The 19,971-nt window shown below is 38.8% G+C and overlaps 1 protein-coding gene and 1 long non-coding RNA gene across 3 annotated transcripts in view; both read left to right on the plus strand.

Annotated features, from left to right (window-relative positions):
* Positions 1 to 19,971, plus strand: part of DIPK2B (divergent protein kinase domain 2B) — a 370,971-nt gene that overhangs the window by 62,140 nt on the left and 288,860 nt on the right. The window lies entirely within an intron of this gene.
* The window catches only part of LOC128350745 (uncharacterized), a 94,546-nt gene that overhangs the window by 24,092 nt on the left and 50,483 nt on the right, over positions 1 to 19,971 (plus strand). Inside the window, exon 3 of the long non-coding RNA XR_008319434.1 lies at positions 8,240 to 8,410. This is a non-coding gene — a long non-coding RNA (uncharacterized LOC128350745). The remainder of the gene's footprint in view (positions 1 to 8,239; positions 8,411 to 19,971) is intronic.

The raw sequence follows: 19,971 nt of genomic DNA on the forward strand, positions 1-19,971 counted from the left end.
GCACATCCCTACTGGTGATTACTTATGTAGCCCTTAACAACAATAACAAAATATTTATATACCGCCTTTCAACAAAAGGTTCCAAAGCCATTTACATAGAGAAATAATAAATAAAAATAAGATGGATCCCTGTCCCCAATCTAAAAAGATATATGATAGACACCAGCAACAGTCACTGGAAGTACTGTGCTGGGGGTGGATAGGGCCAGTTACTCTCCCCCTGCTAAATAAAGAGAATCACCATGTTAAAAAAGTGCCGGGCTGCATCTTAACAGCTTGGGTGCAGGATACTTAAGAGAAAACTTTCTTTGTCATGAACCCTGCCATCTATTAAGACCACCAGTTTTGCTTACGGTTGCCAGTGGCTTGATTGGTGGCGACTCAGGACAAGGCCTTCTCTGTGGTTGCCCCGAGGCTTTGGAATGTGTTCCCTGTTGAAATAAGCATCTCCTTGTCTGTTTGCTTTTAAGAAGACCGTCAGAAAAATGCCCATTTTTCTCAGGCTTTTAATTGAATTAATTTTAAACAATTTAATGTGCTTTTATCTTGTGATATTGTTTTTATGTGTCTTGTGAATTTTAAGTTTTTGTTTTTACATTTGTTGTTGTTTTAACTTTGTACACTGCCTAGATATGTACATATGAGGTGGTATTAAAATATGATAAATAAACATGTATAACTTCTTTGCAAGCCTATGCAGGTGGCAGAGATGGCAGAAATTTGTTCTGTCAGCATTATAGCATCAGAATATTGTTCAACGGAACAGTTATAACTGGTGAAGGGTGTTTTTCTTGCATGACTGCTATTTCTCCAGGAAAAGTATTATTAGTAGTAGTCGTAGTCATAGTAATATTTTATATAGAAGCCATTCACATGCACAGGCAAAACTGGGTTAAGGAAGCCTGCCAGTTTTGCTTGCATGTGTGTACTGCTGGGATCGTGCCTGATCCCAGCAGCGCCTTGGCAGCAAACCTGCCACCAGAGCCACCCTCTTAAATGGGGTTAGGAGAGCAAGCTCTCCCTTAAGCCCATTTAATTGACCGTGTGGTAGCATCAGCTGCTTTCAGCAGGCACTGAAAGACTGACGGGCGCCCACCCATCACTGGGGGATCCCCAAAATGCACCGCACTCTCCGGGGGCTGGGATGATGCGTCCTGACCCCCGCACCTCCATGCTGTCCATGGCAGCCATGGACCTTCTGGGTGCGTAATTGACACAACCAGCAACTCCACATGGGTCATGTGGAGTTGAGCTTCTGCTGCTTTCCCTGCCACCTCCCCTCAAGCCCTCTCACTCAATTGTGAGAAAGGGCTCAAGCATTTTTTCTCCTTGGTTACCACCAGATGGTTACAGGACTGTATTTTGTGGGTTTATTTATTGAAATAGTGTTATCACTTTCTTTAAAAAAAAAGAAAAATACTCAAAGTGGTTCCCTAATACAAAATTTTAAAATTCATTTAAGCAGGAATAAATAACTGTAAAGGAGCAAGAATAAAGAGGGAAATAATACCTTGGGGGATAAGCCGTACATATTCATAATGGTCTTTCAAATATCCAGGATGCAAAATTGCTTGGAATCTGGATGTTCGAAAGACCGTAAAGTTGTTCACATGGCCGATATCTGGTGGTTAGGTAGGGCTGGGGCGGAAGCAGGAATATACCTATCTTCACCCACATGATCATTTTGCTGCAGTTGCCTCACCACTGCACACATGATCGCCATTGCAGTGAGCGCACGGCATTCCAGAAATGCCCTAATGCACTGCATGAGGAGCACTATGTATTGGGGGATTACCCCATGAGTTGGTGCTCTAGGCTCCCAGCTCTTTGTCTGCTCATGTTGCACATAGTCTGAGTATTCACATGATCATTTATCTGAGTAGAAGTGCTCTTTTACCCAGGTAAAACCTGGGCTATCCAGGAGCCTGCCACTGAGATCAAGGCCAATCCCTGTGCTTCACACAAGCAGCTCTACTCTGGTAGGGCTTCCCAAACCTGGGTAGGGCTGCTCATGTAAACAGTCTTCAGCTCTTCCTATATGATGGCTGTCTGTTGTGGTCAGTATCTGAAGCCTTGCTCTGTATCCTGTTGCTGTTGGGTGCAACTGGCCAAGATGTAGGACATGGTGTATTGACACGAACTATGGAGAAAAAACCTTTTTGTCATGCGTTTTTATGAGTGAAACTGCAGTATTACTTGTTTTATGCTTCTGCTGCTCTTATACTGGTTTTAGATATTTTTGCGCTGGTTTTGTTTGTATATTTTTGATATTGTGTTCTGTTTTAAATTTTTCTTTCAACTAATGGGTGTATTTTTTCCTGTTCTCTTATACTTGCTGTGCATATTTTAAATTGATTGATGTTTCTGCTTTTTGTTGGCTTTATTGTAGATGTTGATGATTGTTAGTTTTTGTTGTAAGCCACCTTGGGAGCAGTGTTTCCTCTAGGGGTGTGTGTGCACTCACATGTTTTTGGATGTCCGCTCAGTTAATTTTACATCCCGCTCAGGTTGAATTGGGAAGATCCCACTCTGAATGCTTGTGCACGCACACTCCCGTAATACTGCTGCCCACAACAAAACTCATTCTACACACAGATGAAAAAAATTAGAGAGAATACTTCTTGGGAGTCCCTTAAATGGGACCAAAAGGCAGAAAAGAAATGTTTAAATAAATGTAGTAGTCTTCTGACATTGTAGGTCCAACTCTTTGATAGCATCAACTAGTAGTGGTCCGCCCAGCAGCTTTACTATACTTACAAGCTGTGTGTACTCAGTGATTAAAATAAGGTCACAATGATGGTCCAAGAAAACTTTTGTGAAATCATATTTAATCAAATGTTTATATGCTTCCTTATTAAGCATAACTGACTTTGTTTTCCGCTAGTCATTGACAATGCTGAGCACTAAAACTCTGCCCCTTTGCCACTGGATATTCTTTTGAGTGTTCTTTAGCGTTTGAGATTTCATCAGGCATTATCAAAGCACTTTAAAAAATATATCTGCACAGCCACAGGGGGTAGAAACTTAAAATGAACATTGAGATTTTTTGTATAATGAATTATGTACCCAGATTTGCTGTGCTTTTGAGGTATTGCAGGATGCACATGACCACAGCTACACTCTCTCTACAAATGAATGTCAAATAGCTAACTGGATATGTCAGTTATCATCTTCTCATAAATGCGCCTGACATTTAAACTAGAATCCTGTTCGGCTTTTTTGAGGATATATGTATTGATTATACAGTAATACTAAAGACAGATGTTTAGAATTTGTATCACCATTTTTCACTATCTTAGTAAAGTTGGAGTAGCCTTAAAAACAATCAGCAACAAAAAGGAAACCCTCCAAGAGGTTCTCATAAGTCATATAATCCAAAAGTCTAGTGGTCTAGGCTGCCATCCCCACTTCTTTAAAATCAGAAACATGAAGGAAGCAGGATTGCAGAGAAGCAGCAAATTAAGGCATTCGGCTTTCCTTTTTGTTCATGCAAGTGTGTGCCAGGCTCTCTAAAGGTGAAAGAACACTGCTGGATTTCCTTATGTTCCATAACTGGGAAGCATTAAGAATTCATCATTACATGATATAAGAATATGAATTGTATTACAAAGCATCTTTCATAGTACTTTAACAGGAAAAAAGGAGCCAAACACCTGAAAAGAGCAAGAGAAACAGAGCCCTTAGGATAACATGCATAAGTCCTGAAATACCCCATCCTGTATTCTGTATACTCTGCTTGAAGAGCCCCAGCTAAAGAATTTTCTTGAAATTGGAATTCATTGGGAGGGGGCCTAGTTTTGAATGTTGATAATAGGTTTCCTGGTTACTCTAATTAAACTCACCCTCCTTTTTGCAATACCAAAGGCGGTTGGCACCTCCCAAGACAATCAGTTTTTAAAATGGCATACGTTTTTCTGTATCAGATGCATTAATACAGTGAACTCTGGCCCACAAAAGCTTGTGCCACAATACATGTGTGAGTCTTAAAGGTGGCACCAGAGTTTGCTGCGATGGGCTAATTTATTCCGGCCCTTACCCCACCTGGTGTAATTTGTTTTAGTCGTGGGAGGACTGTTCGGTATCTATACTTCAATATATGTTTGTTCCATAAGGAGCGTATTATATAAGTCCATTATATGAGGGAAAAGTAAATTTTCATTATTGGGCTTGGGTAAGCAGTTTTCCTACAAATGAGTCCCCTTTCCTTTGCTTTATGGTTAGTAATTTAAGTACTACTGCTGGATTTTTATTTTATTTTTTAAAGTCATTTTCCATTTAGAGCCAAACACTTGATGCCATTCACCTCTGTGTTGTTTAGGGCATATCAGGAAAGAGGCAAAAATGTGGTTGGGAGTGGAAAGGTACAACCAGGCCAGTTTGGGAAAGGTAAAAATACTTTTCCAAAACATCTGAGGTAATGGATTCTGACAATCCATTCCTATACATGCCTACTCGGTCTTGCTTTGTTCAGTGGTGCTTGCTTCCAGGTAAGTGTGAATATGGTTTTTGCTAGAGTCACTATGATGAAAGGAGCTGGGAAAATCTTGATTCTGAGAAAAGTGTGGTGAGGTGCTGGGTAGTTGGATCTGAGTCTTTTTGCTCTTGATCCAATATGAATGAGAGAGAAGAAACTCATGAAATGATGTGCACATGTAATTCAGTCCTCTTCACAACATGTACATTTCGATATAAAATGACAGTTTTCAGTTTGAAATGCCAAGAAGCTGAGTTGGATTTCATTGGCCTTAACCAAAAGAAAAAAGTATAACTGGAACTGAATCTTCATTCTTAGCAACAAGCAGTTATGTCGCACTGCAAATCTCTCATCTTCTAGCTTTAGGGTCAATTCTCTTGGTTGATGTTCCTGTGACCTAGAATCACAGATGCTGGTTGAGCAACAGTGGGGCTTGTGGTGGCATGCAGTTGCATGCAGCTCCTCCCAGATTTTCGTTGCAGGTGATGTATGACGCTCTTATATTTCTTCCTTTGGATGAGTAGATTGTCATCTTCTGGATGACTAGACTGTGTTTGTACAGGTGGGTTTCACGTAATTTGACTGAAGTCTGATCTATGGAATGCCATTAACATAAGAGTTACAACTATGATATAATTTGCATCATTTTTTGGTAGTATGAACAGGCCTTTAGATACTAGCATCTTTTTCACAATTTTTGAATTACTGTATAGAATGCAAAATCAAGGAGAGGAATTTCCTGAAAGTAGTGTTGTATTCAGAAAGTTGTGGTCAGTTGTTTTTTTGCATGTTTAATGCATTCCTCTTTCAAATGGCTTTATGACATGTTCCATTTTACCTTATTCATTCTAGCATTGAGAGACCAATATTCTTGCATTGTAATCTCCAAATTTATTCTGTGCCCTTGGCAATTGCTTAAATTTTCTGTTCCTTACAATTTACAGTTATTTGAATTACACTGAAGATAGTGCTCTCTCTTGTGGTGGAGATTGTGTGGCTGAAAGATTAGAATTATTTACTTATGTATTTCATTGTTTAGCCTGCCCTAAAACCTAGTGAGAGAGATTTATTAGACATCATCTTCTGTTTTTGTAACTATTATTTTTTGTTTTGCTTAATGAATTTTACCTTTTATGCTTATGTGTTAATAAAATTATGCATGCACACGGTCATTAGACTTTGTGTGTACATTCTGTTAGAAACTAGTGTGCATTCTTTTTCATGCAAAATTGTATTTAAAATTGTAAGTGGAAAATAGTGTCCATGTCTAAAATGCTTTGAATCTCTTCTTAAATCAAGTGCATATGGGTTAAATGGGCCCTCAAGCAGCAAGAGTTCTTCTTTAGATCCACCTGTTGGGGTATTTAAGTGGTTTCAAAGTGATTTAAGGACATTGCTTTGTATATTCTGAAAATGCTGGTATTGGCATTCATGGAAAGTTACAGGAAACACAAAAGCAGCAACTATCCTTTATATCAATCCCCTCTTTTCATTTCTGAAAATCAGAAAATTATTAATAATGGAGATTCCTGATAATGGAAATTACTAATAATGGACATTAATTACAATTACCAGAAGATTGTGCATTTTTGTTTGCTAGTCTGAGGGGAAAGAAAGCCAAAACAGAATGATGATCTTAAAATATTTTTTTAATAACTGTTGTATACACTGTATAGGGCATATGTTGGTTTTTCTTCATCTTTAGAAGTGTGTTTAACTCCTGTGCTGTGGTGAATACGTAGGTTGATGGCTAAGGCCAAGTACATAGTCTTGGTTGCACTAACTGCTTGATTGTGTCACAACATGGTTTTAGTAGAGTGAAACTGCAAACTATGTATTTGAGATTTGACTGTCTTGGGTTTCTTGAATGGAAGAAATCCTGAAGTAGATGAATAGGTGTTTCCCCTGGGATTTAGAAAAGTGTGTGTGTGTGCGCACACCTTGTATAACATGGGATTTTAAAAGGATGTATGATTGGGGTATTAGATTGGGCATATGTGTGCATTTAATTCCTGTACCTCATAAATTTCTGTGTTGTTCCCTGGTTTGGTCAGCATAGATACTGGTATGGCTGTCTTAGTGATCTGGAACGTTTCTGAAATGTGATGTGCATTATGTACATTTGATGGCTTGCTCAAACAAAATATTTGTTCTGTGGCATGTTGTACCTTGCAGAGGTATCCCAGAGTGCAAAGTAATGGTCTAAAGGCAAGTTACTCCAGGACAAACTGTCCTTATTTAGTCTGGGATAGCCAATTCCTGCTTGACTATCCCAGGACATGCAAGCATTCCAGAATAATTTTAATGTGCTTCTGAATATAGCATAGGGTCTGAGTCATACCTATAAGGAGTTCTTTTCTCCCTTGCTAAAGAGGCCTGTTGTTATGTGGGGGTGAGGCAGTTTGAGTCATTTTGTATGGTTTGTCCTGGCATACACTTCATGCCCATAAATTGGGATTGGTCAAAGGCAGCACCAGGAGGAGAAAACCTTATGGTGTTGCTCCAGTTCTGACTCCAACAGCAGCTACTGCAACCATATGGTGCTTGTAACTATATGTAAATATTATTTATTTATTATATGTGTACTCTGCCCCAAACTTTCATATCTGGGCAGCTTACAACAGGGTTTTTTGAATTTTAGGGTTCAAAAGTAAATTCCAAATACTGTATGGTAGAATTTGACTCTGCAAGGGAAATATTGAATTGGCTGTTTTGCAATGCCAGCACAGTATTGTTTCAGTGTTGTCTGCAATTTGAAAAAATGGAAAGAGAAATCCTTTGGGTTAGTAAAGAAGGAAGGAATTATATCTTCATACCATCCAATTAAGATACATTAATAGGTGGGTACTGTAGCTTACAAAAATGTGAAGGCTACATTTGTCTGTCATTGATCTGTCTATAAAATAGTTTTTCAAATTGATATGCGGATTAAGATGAAGTTTTTATAAAATCAGTGTGTATGCCTAATTATCTTGATAAACATTAAATAATGTAGTATATTCTTACTTAAGGACTGCATTTTTAAAAATCCTGTTTAATTGCTTGTTTCCTCGAATGGATCAGAATATTTTCTAATATTCAACTTTACCTAATTAAGTGAAAACAGAAGAGTTTGAAGGAAAGAGGAAAGCACAAATAGATCAGTGTAATGTATTTATAAAACAAAATCTCAATGTTGTGACTAATTTTATGTGTGGTAGGTAGACATTGTTCAGATGCCGGATAGTTCTGAATGTGTGTGTCTGTGTGAAGCAAGGGAGTTTCCTGCTTTAAAGCACTAACAGTCAGGCTGGGCGTTTTCATTTTGTACTCGCTACTTCCCCCTCCCAATGAGTGTCCTTTTTGTAACCCCAACTAATTCAGAAATCTCTCTGCTATAGTGGAGTGCCCTGTTCTGTGACAGAGGGAACTAGTGAAGCCTCTGATTGGACAGGAGCTAATTGGCGGTTCTCTATAAGAAGTCCCTGCCTTGGAGTTAGTAGAGGCTTTACTCACTCACATTGCTAAGTTGCATGTAGGTTGTAATGCTGAGGCAGGGCGGTGATTCAGCAACATGTGATGAAGTTTAACACTCGTGTGGGCTCAACCAAGCCAAGTGGTGGACAATAAGCCAGCTGCAGCCAATTTGGATTAATGAGCGTCTCCTTGGAGTTTGATAACTGTCACTTTAAGATTGTTTACCCATTTCAGAAGACTGCAGTTAGAATCTTTGACAGGAACTGTCTGAGCTTATTTTCCTTTCTTATTACCTTGTTTTTATCACAGGAATGAAGTACTGATGGCTCTTTACTATGAGAAATGACTCTGGTTGGTAATCTCTCATCCTGTCTCCTGACAAAAGCATTTTGTAATCCGACTTGTCTCACTGTGGTGAAGGATTTTTTAGTTAACAGAAGCTGTAAAAATCTATCGGCAGGAAATATTTACTTGGAATGGGTAAGTGTGAAATGGTCTTGCCTACTGTTACAGATAGTCTTTTAGAGTGTATGTGTGAAACATCATTTCCAGATTTGCAACAATGTAACTAATTACTGCTTTGAAATGAAGACTAGTGATTTGTTTGGCATAATGTATTTGAAATACCTTGCTTTAAAAATAATAATTCTCAGTTGTACCGGTGAAGGGGTTTTAAGGAAGGAGCATGTAAGTGATAGAATAAACTTTCCGGGATATTATTTTTAGGAAAACACATAGCTTGGCTTTTTCTGTTCCTTTTCTTCTTTAATTGAAAATGGGGTGTGTGTGTGTGTGTGTGTGTGAGAGAGAGAGAGAGAGAGAGAGAGAGAGAGAGAGAGAGAGAGAGAGAAATGTGGGTATTATTATTATTATTATTATTATTATTATTATTTTACTATGCTCAATTTGTAATGAGCCTTATTGTTAAAGCTTCTCTTTTTCCTGACTACTAGTGTACATTGTGGTAATAATTTCTTTAAATATTAGTCTGTCATATTCTAACAAAGAAATTGGTATGACTGTCCACTGTCAGTGAGTACTGGCTCCACCCCATCCTCTAAAAAACTGTTTCCTTCTATTTAAATTTAAAAGGGGGGACATTGATTATATTCACCCTGATGCAATGTAACTTAAAAAAAAAAATGCTGTGTATACATTTAAACCACCATCACCACCACAAAAAAACAAAACAAACACCCTGGAAAAACCCTTGCAGAAGTAGGCAGAATTTTTGAATGAGCTTTCCAATATAATAGAACTTACAAGAACTTGTAGAGAAATGTTTTTCTATTAGTCATACTTCCTTCAATTAGCTCATTTGCAGATTTTCCTTATGAATATGTTGTTTTGAAACAAATAGAGGAAACAGTTTATGGTCAATAAAACTAAGTGTACCTATAACTAGAAAAAAATCCCATGAAAGATATGCTGTATACAGATTGTTCCCTATGTAACTGTCTGGTTTTTATTTTCAATTTACTCTAATTATGCATTTTGAAATGGCCTAATTGTTGCTAGCCTGGGTAAAAACTGTTATAATATATTCTTTCCCTAATTTTAATCGGTTCTCTTTGTCCCCTGCCCCGCCAAGTATTTGTTTTATACCCATTTGGTCTCTTTAGTGATGTCTTCCCTTGTTTGCTGAAGAAGGTAGAAGGAGGTCTATTCTGCAGTTTTTCCTTTAACAACTTTCAGATTTGTCCCCCCACTCCACCACTGCTGCCGTCTCCGCCGCCAATATTCTTAAACAACACTTTCTGTAAAAAGAAAGAAAGATTGCTTTATAAGAAAAATGTATTGTAAAAATGAGCAGGAAATGCTTAATAAGAAAAGCAATAAAGAAGAATAGGCTTTCCGATAAGCATTTATTTTAAACAGCTTTGCTCCCTAATAAATCAGGAAGAATGTGTCCCCACCTTAGCAGTTATTCTCTTCTAGTTAAGGTGTGTCCAAGGAACACCTAGGAAAACGCTTCCTGCTAATCTTAAGCAAACTGTTTGGGAGGCTGTAGAATGCCTTTGACAGTAATAAAAGACAGTACAGGAAGTATTCACTTACGATAACCATCTATGAAATATAGGTAGATTTCTTCATGGCTAGTATTACTTCTAAATAATCTTCATCTTAGATGAAGCAAAATATTTTATAGCTCAAGAAATACCTGGTCTGGTTTTTAAAATTCAGTTATTTAAACATCTTGGTTTCATGTACTTATTTTGAAATATTGAAAGTGAAGATAAAGTAACTGGAACTAAATGATCTATAAAAACAATATTGTATGTGGACTGCACCCAACTTATTCTTTAAAGGCTTGCATTTGTGTGGTGATTTTTCTATACCCTAGTTTATCCTCCTTATAGTTGCATATCAGAAATATATATATTTTTTTAAGGTAACTGAAGTAATGATGGTATATGCTGAGTGTCAGACAGAATCAGGATGAAAAAGAACTCTTCTTCCACTAAAAATGTGTGTTAAAATTTTGACTGTGATTTTAGACAGCACTGAAGTGCCATGCAGAACAAAGAATTGCTGGCAATTTTTTTTTTTTAAAAAAAAAACTTTTTATGTGTGTTTAAGTGGGGTGGGGTGTGCGTGTGTGTATTACCAACTCATAGATGTGCACAAAATCCTATTCCTGTTTACTCAAAAGTAAGTCCCATTGAGCTCAGAGGCTTACTCCGTGGTAAGTGTGCATGGGATTACAGTTTTAGCATCCTTCGCATAAGACAAGAATCTTGAGTCTTTGGTGTTTGACTTGGATCAACTTTTGGGAATAAAGCAAACTGAGAGAAGCAAGCTTTTAACTATACTTTGAATAAGATTTGAGGTGGAGAAGACGCTAGTCTCTGGAATCCTGTTACAATTCCCCTGCAGGTTATATTTCCAACATGTGTGACTATTAAGTAGCCCTTAGTATTTTGCTGTTGTATAATTGTAGAGTGTGGACCAGGTGACTACATATATGGGTGCCAGCTTCCCCAATTGCAAAGACTGGAAAAAGTGCCACCAGAATTGCAGTAATTGTTGCCAGCTGTGTTTTTGATTGCCAGATTAATTTGGTAAATTTGCTCCCATGAATGTGTGCTGTGGGAGCAGTCAACATTCCCATGTGTGAATCAGGCCAGATAAAACTAATTTAACACTTCTCTGAGTTCTGTACTCAAATTACTCAAATTTCTCTTTTGATATAGAAAAGCCATTATATTCCCTTGTATCTTAAATATAATTGTATAAGAATATTTCAAATATTATAGCTTCTTCTTAGACAACTAGAGTTGTAACACCAAAACTAAGTGCAAAAGTTACTTGAGAAGAGAATCTCGCTTGGAAGTGAATATGCCATTGTGGTGGTTATTTTTAATCAAGATTTTTAAGCTCTCAAGTGCCTTTGTGTTGATTTGCTGCCGCTTGGGTACCAGTTGAGTTGAAAGACTTCTTAGAAACTTGGAATATTAAAAATGGTTGCTGACCTGATAAGAAAAAGAGTTTTTCACCTGACAAGGTTTGATGAACAATATTTTAAAATAGAGTATTACATACACATCATACTTTACAATAAATCCAAATGAGAAGTTGTTTTGGACTGCCAGATGTTTAAAAGCCATACGTAGTTAAATGACTGCTCCATTTTAAATATTAAAGGCTTTAGAATATCGATGAACATGAGAATGAATTTAGTCTCAGTAAAATACTTGTTCTACAGCTTATATACTGCTTTTCTACAAAGGTTTGCAAAGGGGTTTGCAAAGGTTTGCAAAGTAATATGGTTGCTTGTTTCCAAAGGGCTCACAATCTAAAGAGCCCAGTAGCCACTTGAGCGATGATTCAATAGATACATTTGCTCTCCCCCTATTTAATATAAAGAGAACCACAACTCTGAAAGGTGCCTCTTCAATAATGAGGTAAGGCCAGTCTATAGGACTATAGACTTAGTGATGTGCTCCAATAGTCTATAGTAGAATAGGTTCATGGTGGTTTTATCAGTAGGAAATAAATATGGTAATCAAGAAAGGAGCAGTGAAATAGAGCTCACTGGGCCACTAGCAGCTTGACTACTGCTTGCCTGTGCTCTAATGGACAGTTACATTAATGTGAGAGCATCTGACATTGTCCCTATTCACTTGCCATTGTTGTTCATATACCATTAATATAATGTCCATACACTTCTCATCCACCTCATAGACATCAGTAAATTCTCATTCCACTTTACATGCAGTACTGTTCCATTTTGTGCAGACCTCACATACCATGCAAAAGTGATGGAGCTTGAATCCCAGAAAGACTTGTGAGAATTCCTACATGTTGTCTGGCCTCATAGCGCCATATAGAGCAAGCCATCAAGCACTCCCTGAAGGGGCTCCAGACACATGGACTCTATAGGTAATCAGCTGAATCCCAAGATATTTCTTGGATTATTGTAAAATTTCTCATTAAAGGAGATTTTACAACATGTTAAACTATACAAATAAAGGCAGGGGGAAAAATACTATTAGGCTTGTTGATTTAAGTTGTCTGATACTTTAAGATTCCAAAGTCAGTCTAACACTGATCTAGAAAATTTCTGGAATTTTCCTTTGAAAATGGATAAACATATACAAATATTTTAGGAAAAGCAGTTCAGTGTTTGTCACTCTTCCTTCACTTAGTTTGTCACTTCCTTCACTTCACTAAAGAGCTCCCAAAAGTCATCTAATATTGCAGTAGTTGTGATATAAGGCTCTCTCTTAAAAGCATGAAAATTGTTTTCAAGTATTTATGCATTCCATGCCAGTAGAGAGTCTCGGTCAGTTGACTGGACATAAATAGTAATGGCTGCTATCGGTCAAATAATACCAGTTGATATTTTACTCAGGGTATTATGAATTCTTGAAGGCAAGTCGGTAGAACCTCTTAAGTCCCTCCAGCCTACTAAGCATTCTTGCTTCGAGGTTTTATCCTAGTTTCATTGTATCCTGTGTTGGTTAAAAGTGTAGGGATTAAATGCTTAATATTCAATTTTCCAAGTTCAGAGTGCCAGGGTGGAATTTCTCATAAGCAAGATCTTCAGGTACATAGTCCAGCACAGCCATAGGAACTATTACCTACATTTATGCCTTTCAAAATTCCAACAGACAAAATGAAAAACTCCTTCCACCAATTTTAGTCCTTTCACTTTTTATATTAAAAGTAGCTCGCATTCTGCACAGTGTTAATAGGGTGACAGAGAGCAGTGTGACTGCAAAAATGCTGTCTCAGAGCTCAGCCCAGAGTATTGCTGAGCAGGCAAATGTGCATGGTGAAGAGGGGGAGCAACTTCCACTGTTCTTTCCTCCCTCCACAGGACTTTTGGACCTCAGAAACATTCCTTTGAGGTTCCACAGCAACCCCACCTCCCCGCCCTCTCTCTCACACACATGTACATTTTACACAGCAATTCATAAGCAAGACAGAGGATCAAGGCATGGGGAAAAATCTTCAGAATTAAGAGTGCACTGTGACAAAAACAAAATTATTCAGTTGCTTCTCTAAATAAATAAAATTGGGAATCAGTATTTTAAAAAAGAAAATAGACTTGCTTTTTTCATCATAGATGTTAAATCAGTATCCCATTCTTCAAATTATATTCCCCAAGGGCATTGACCACAGAAAGCTACCTGCACTAGCAAGTGTAAGAGGTGAAGTAGGTCTGCAAAACAGGGTTGTATGGTAGGGTTAGGCTGTGTAATGTAACACTGGTAACACTTTTCTGCTGCCTCTGATGGGTCCACCATAGGAGTTGCAGCAGTTGCACTGAAGGTGAGAGAGCAGAAGTGAGCAGTTTCAGCATTTTCATGTTCCAGCCAGAAGGCACCAGTGTGGTACACAAGGGTCTTGAGCAGTGCTCTGTGTAACAGGGATTCTCATAGATTGTTGGTTACAACTCCCATCACCCCCAGCTGCAATGGCCTTTGGCTGTGGATTATGAGAGTTGTAAGCAACATCTGGGAATCCCTGTTACATGGAGTACTAGTCTTGAGTATTCCTAACTTTGCATAGTATTTGACTCTTAAGTGCTCTACTCTTGGAGCCTCTGTATATTTGCTGCATGGGCTGAATGTGTCACAACTTCTACTCTCCCTTTGCCTTTATAGAGGAAAATTAATCTGAAATTTCATTTAATCAAGTATCCAACTATTTATAGTATTATATGGAGACTACTATGCTGCAGAAAGTGTTCAGCCCATCAAATATTTTATGTATAGATAAAAAATTGCAGCATAAAGGGCTGGTTCCCACAATTGGAAGTCCATTGGAGTAGCTTCCAGCTAGGATCTAAAAGCCATGTCTGCTCCCAAAAATGTAATATGTGGGCAGCAAAAAACCTGGTTGAAGAACTGGGAAGTGATTGTGTGGGAGGAACAATTATGGTCGATCAATGCAGGCACCCAACATTGGAAATCTTAGATTTGATCTAGAGTTGAGGAGGTCCACTGCTTGAGCCGACTGACCAGGATTGCTCCTCCCACATAGTCACTTCCTAGTTCTCTGACTGGCTTTTTTTGCCACCCATACCATACTTTTTTGGGAGCACATGCAGCTGCTGGATCCTAGCTGGAAGTTCCTCCAATGGACTTCCAGTCATGAGAACCAACCCTATAATAATGTTTGCTCTAGAAAAACACTGGTATTTGTTTTAGTGGTACCTGAAACATTAGAAATGGCTAAGGAGAACTTGAAGAGTTCTGCCATTACACCTATAAAGTAAAAGGCACTTAACAAAACTCAGAAACTAGCCCAGTCTTTATTTTTACAGCCCACAAGTGTTCTCCTGGAAAAGATCTAAAAGCCTAAAATAACCGCTCTCACAAAATATTCTGCCTGACATCTATACTAATGGACTAAAAGGGCTGTGTGGCCTTCAAGGACTGGTGAAAATTGCTCTTTCTCTGTAGTGCCAACACTGCATTTGGGTGTCGTCCTCTGTTTAGAATATTAGCAAAATCTGACTGTCCCTTTTTTTGCCACAAACTACTATGATTAAAACAAATTGATTGATATAGCTCCAATTTAAAAACCTGTTTGGCATTATACCAAATATGCCTTTGAAATGAGTTTTGTTAGTGCAATAAATAATTTTATCAGATTATTTAGGGCTGCTTTGGACACTAGATTTAGGACCTGATTCATACATCAGTTGTACTGCACTGCTCTGGAGGGCCTCTACACCAACACCCTGGCCTTTCATTAAGTCAGAAAATGCCACCTTACATGGGTCTGGAGGCCACATGACCCTTTTGCCTTGTTCTCTCAACCTTACCAGCATCACTGGAAAGAAGTGGCTTCTATAGTTTCTAGCCATAAACTTTATGCCCACAGTAGTCTGTTCCACCCAGTTAGAAATGGAGACATGTCAGTAGGGGTTCTGTGGTGGCAGCCCTGGATTCCCAGTTATACCAGCACGAATAGGTGAGGCATATAACAGCATGGAAAAGCTGTTGTGCATGCCCTTGGTCTGTACCCACTTTTTGCTTCTGAGTCTGGTAGAACCAACTGTAGCTTTTTGCAGGAGGTTTTTAGTGGGCATAAGATGAATCTGTCCTGAGGAAGTGGGGAAATCTATGACTGCATTAAAAGCCGCCTCTCACTGAGGGCACAGCCCCTGCTGCATCCTTAGTTTGTTAGTCAGGATGTCAGCCATTTTATCTAAAACTCTCTGAGCCACACATTCCTTATTCTGGTTGTGGCTTTCGACCTTCCTCCTATCGACCTTCTCAAGCACGTATTGAATTGAAAACACTTTTAATATCCCTTAGACTGCAGTCCTAAAGACTCCTGTTAGGAGGTATGCTCCACTGAACTCTGTCAGAGTTATTTCTAAGAGTGTGTTTTGAACTGGGGTACATTTAGGTGTGCTTGTGTTTTATCGCAAATGAATTTGAAACCCAAGTTGGCATTCCCTTAAGATATGCATTATTTACCATACTTTAATCCTATGGCCTATTCCCTGTGGGAAACACAACAGTAATTAAGGGTTTGGGGTTTTTTGTGTGTGTGTCGGATCCCTTTAATTGCTGGATTACATTTTGTACAATGACAGTTGTTGTATATTCCTAATAAAAGGATGAGTAGCCTTGGGCAAGTTCTAGTCACGTATTTATTTTGACAAGTTAGTTGTTAGTGTTGCTTTTAATAATCTCTGGTTTTCACATCACTTTTGCTGAACTGTAACAAGCACAAATCAATCTACCCTTTTTTGTATGAAAGAGTGAGAAAATTGCACTGTATGGAAATTAGCTTTCAATGAGGTCATTCTTACTGCCTCAGGCCACCACTTGGGAGGGATGGGGGTGGGGGGAGAAGGCAGGAGCTCACATGTGGTGTGAGGGAGGCCAAAGCTGGGATCGGGAGGAGGAAGTCCTCCCACATCCCACTGTGCCTTGCGCCAGCAGCGCCGTGGCTGCTTTCATTAGAGCAGCTGCTGCCCTCGGCATGGCCATAATCGCAGCGGGCCGGGGAGGGGGGGAGCCTTCTACACTGCAGCGATTGCCCGATGATCACCTGCTGATGTAGAATGAACCCATGGTTTGTTCTACCTTCGTAAAATGCCAGGTAGAAGAACTGCTACCCTGAACTGGAGCAGATGAGAGCGGAGGGCTCCCAGCGCTCCAGATGACACGAACTACCTGGCATTACCCAGGCAGTTCATGTTTCCACTGGTATAACCTTAAGAAACAGCTACGATTTTTTAAGTCTTTACATAGGTGTATATAGTCCCACTTAAGACTGTTGTTTGAATTCTAAAAGTATCTTCACAGTCTAGTATTACTGCAGATTACTTACAAATGCATTCTGTCAGAGTTCTTTTGCATTGCTTAGAAATCTGAATAAAAGTTCATTTTTAAGGGAGTTATATAAAGAAACTACAATGGAATCATTCCAATGAAAATGTACAAATACTGTTTACTTGGATTAGACAGAAGGGCAACTTGATGAACAGCATAGTCACTGCATGGTGATGGCTTTTCAGAGAAATTATTCAGTATAGTTAGTTGCAATCGGAACAGCTATAAACTGATGATTACTGTTAGTTACATAGCACCCCACCAGTGTACATAATGCATGACAAAGTGACAGTGTATCTGTCCCAAGAAACAAACAGTCCAAGCTGCCCCATTGTAGGAAGAGATAACAGAGGGAGGCAAGAGCAGGGGGAGTTAAAACACAGAAATGAAGAATGTGAGCAAATGAACTTGCAGGAGCATTTCTGTTTGGGATGAGGACTAACTGGTTAAGCCAAAGGTTTCCCAGAAGAGATGAGGTCTGAAGGAAAACAGCGAAATAAGTGCCACCACATAGGTGTTCTGAGAGATTCAGACCTGACCACATTAAGAGAGAAGAGATGGATTTATTTGCCTTACCCCACCCCCACCCTTTTGATTTTGTTTAAATGTTCTTCATCTTTGTCATACAGTTATCTTTATTTGGAATTAGGACTCCTTTTCCCTGGGAAAGATGAACATGTGGGTGTGTGTAGCAGGTTGGGCCTTTTTCACTTGCTGGAAGACAAATTCATGCAGGATAGAGATCAACTGTTACTTGTCATGATGGCTGTATTTTTCACAGGCAGGTTCCTGCAGGTTCACAGGCAGGGTGCCACTGAATACCACTGCATTTAGTTCAGAAGGGACATTAGAAGCCTTCTAGTCCACACGCCTGCTCAGTGCAGGACACTGCTACCACCTCTCTGACAGATGGCCATCCAACTTCCAGAGAAGGCGGGCCTACCACTGCATGAGGCAGACTTTCTTTCATTTAGGAAGGTAGTTCTTGCATTTAGGAAAGTCCTCCTAGTGTCTAGCCTGCATCTGCTCTCTTGTAATTTCAATCTGTTGGTTCTAGTCTTGGTCTCAGGAACAGCAGAGAACAAGTCACTCTTCCTTCTGTTTGACAGTCCTTCAGACACATATCTTCCCTTTAGTCTTCTCTTCTCCAGGCTAAACATACCCAGCTCCTTTAATATTTAATGTAATATTTATTTATAGACTTTATGATATGAGATATTGAGGCAAAATGTATTTACCTTCATATTTATATATTTATACATTTATATGGAATGTGAATGCTGGAATATGTATTTATAAGTAACTTGTAAGCAATTTGGGGGATATTAGCTTTCACTGAAATCGTTATGAATCATCATAATCCATTAGGGGGTAAAAGCAGTGAAGGCATACTTAAACTTTTTGTTTTGCAGATATTGTATTGTGTTCGAAAGGTTGGATTAAACCAGTCCAGCTCTTTTAACCATTCCTCATAGTTTTAAAACTCCTTCTAATCTTTGTTGCCATCTTCTGAATCCATTTCTCCCCCATCCTGTATTGGTGTATTTGGTTTTTCTTATTCAAATGCAAAATGTATCTTGTTGGTATTGGCCCAGTGTATAAGCCTGCCAAGATTGTTTTGAATCTTGTTTCTGTCTTCTAAACTGTTAGCTATCTCCTACCCCCAGTTTTGTGTATATTTGATGAGCATCAACTCTACTCCCTCATCCAAAATCATGCATAAAAGTGTTGAGTAGCACAGCCCAGGAGCAGCACAGGCCTTGTGGCAATACCTCCCTCCAGGATGATATGGAACCATTTAATGAGTACTCAATCAACTATGAATACATCTGACAGTAGTATTACGTAGCCCAGGTTATACCATCTTGTCAGCAAGGATAGTAATAGGGTGGTTAAGTAGGACAGGTCTACTGCCTTTAAGTTTTTCTTGTGGGCTTCATGGAAACATCTGGTTGGCCAGTGTGAGAAATAAGGTTTTCTAGATTACCCCTTGGTCTGATTCAGTTGGACTATTTTTTAATTCTCCTAAAAGCTATCATGATCCTCTACTCTTCAAGTTTCCTTTCCTCCCACTTTCCTTGCAGTTCTCTCCATGTTCTTTGTGTGTGTAAACATTGGTTTTTCTGCTGCTGTTTAGTGAAATTTAGTCTGAATTTATCTTCTGTGCAGCAAGCGAAAGCTGATGATCCTGTTGATACTGCTTTCCTTTCTTTTGGATGCTGTGGATAGTTTACATGTAAGGTCCCAGTGGTCTTCCATCCAGGCACTGAGCAGATTCACTTTTCCTGTTGTGTATTATGTGCTTACGACTAGTTGACTATTCCCTAGTGTTGAGACTAGAACCCCAGTGTGCTAAAACAGAGGGTAAGAGTACTTGCAAAGGTGCCTGCAAAATTAGTTATGATTGAAATGAGAGAATCAAGTTTTAGGGAAAGGCAGATTTCTTCCCTCCTTTGTAGCTTGGGGGGAAATTCCTTTCTGACCCCAGGTATAGTTATCAGTCCGATATGTGATATATTAACCCAGCTGGCACACTTATACTAAACTCTTTACAAGTGTAAATCTTTTCCCTCACAAAGCCTGTAGCAGAATGTAAGCTAGATTATTCTATCATTTTTTTCTTCTAGAGCTGATTAAAACACCTTCTAACATGATGCACTTGGGGACTGCTTATTTAAAATCATTGATCAAGAAATTATCCGTGTGGAAAGCTAACACATTGGAGACTACTGTACCACATGCAGATATTTAAACTGACCCATAGCTTTTTTGTTTAGAAACTATATCTACTTGTAACTTCTGCAACCTGTAGCTTCATATGTTGATGTTCTATCTTTCTTTCTTGTGCTTTTTAAATGAATGATGACACATTTAGAGTTTATCAGAGTGTCTCTTCGAAAATACATAATAATCGTGTATTTATAAATCTGTGAGCTCTTGTGTGCTTAATTGGGTAATAATGCACTTGAGTTTGCTCTGTAAACTTCTGTATGCTGGTTTTGGGGGGGGGGTTGGTATTTAAATTTCAGTGACTCTGCAGTGTTATGTGTGCCAGTTTTAATGTGGATCTTCTACTTTGACACTATTCCTGACTGTGTCTTTGGCTAAATCTCTATAAAGTGATTACACGTTGAGCAGGCACTGTAAAATGAGTCAGTTCCTGTTCTTTTGGCTAGAGCTTCGTTAAGAGTTCTCAAAAATGGTATTTCAGAATGTGGATGTGGTCAGCCTAGTCAC

Source organism: Hemicordylus capensis, chromosome 3, assembly GCF_027244095.1.
Source record: "Hemicordylus capensis ecotype Gifberg chromosome 3, rHemCap1.1.pri, whole genome shotgun sequence".
In the NCBI taxonomy this organism is placed as follows: Eukaryota; Metazoa; Chordata; class Lepidosauria; order Squamata; family Cordylidae; genus Hemicordylus; species Hemicordylus capensis.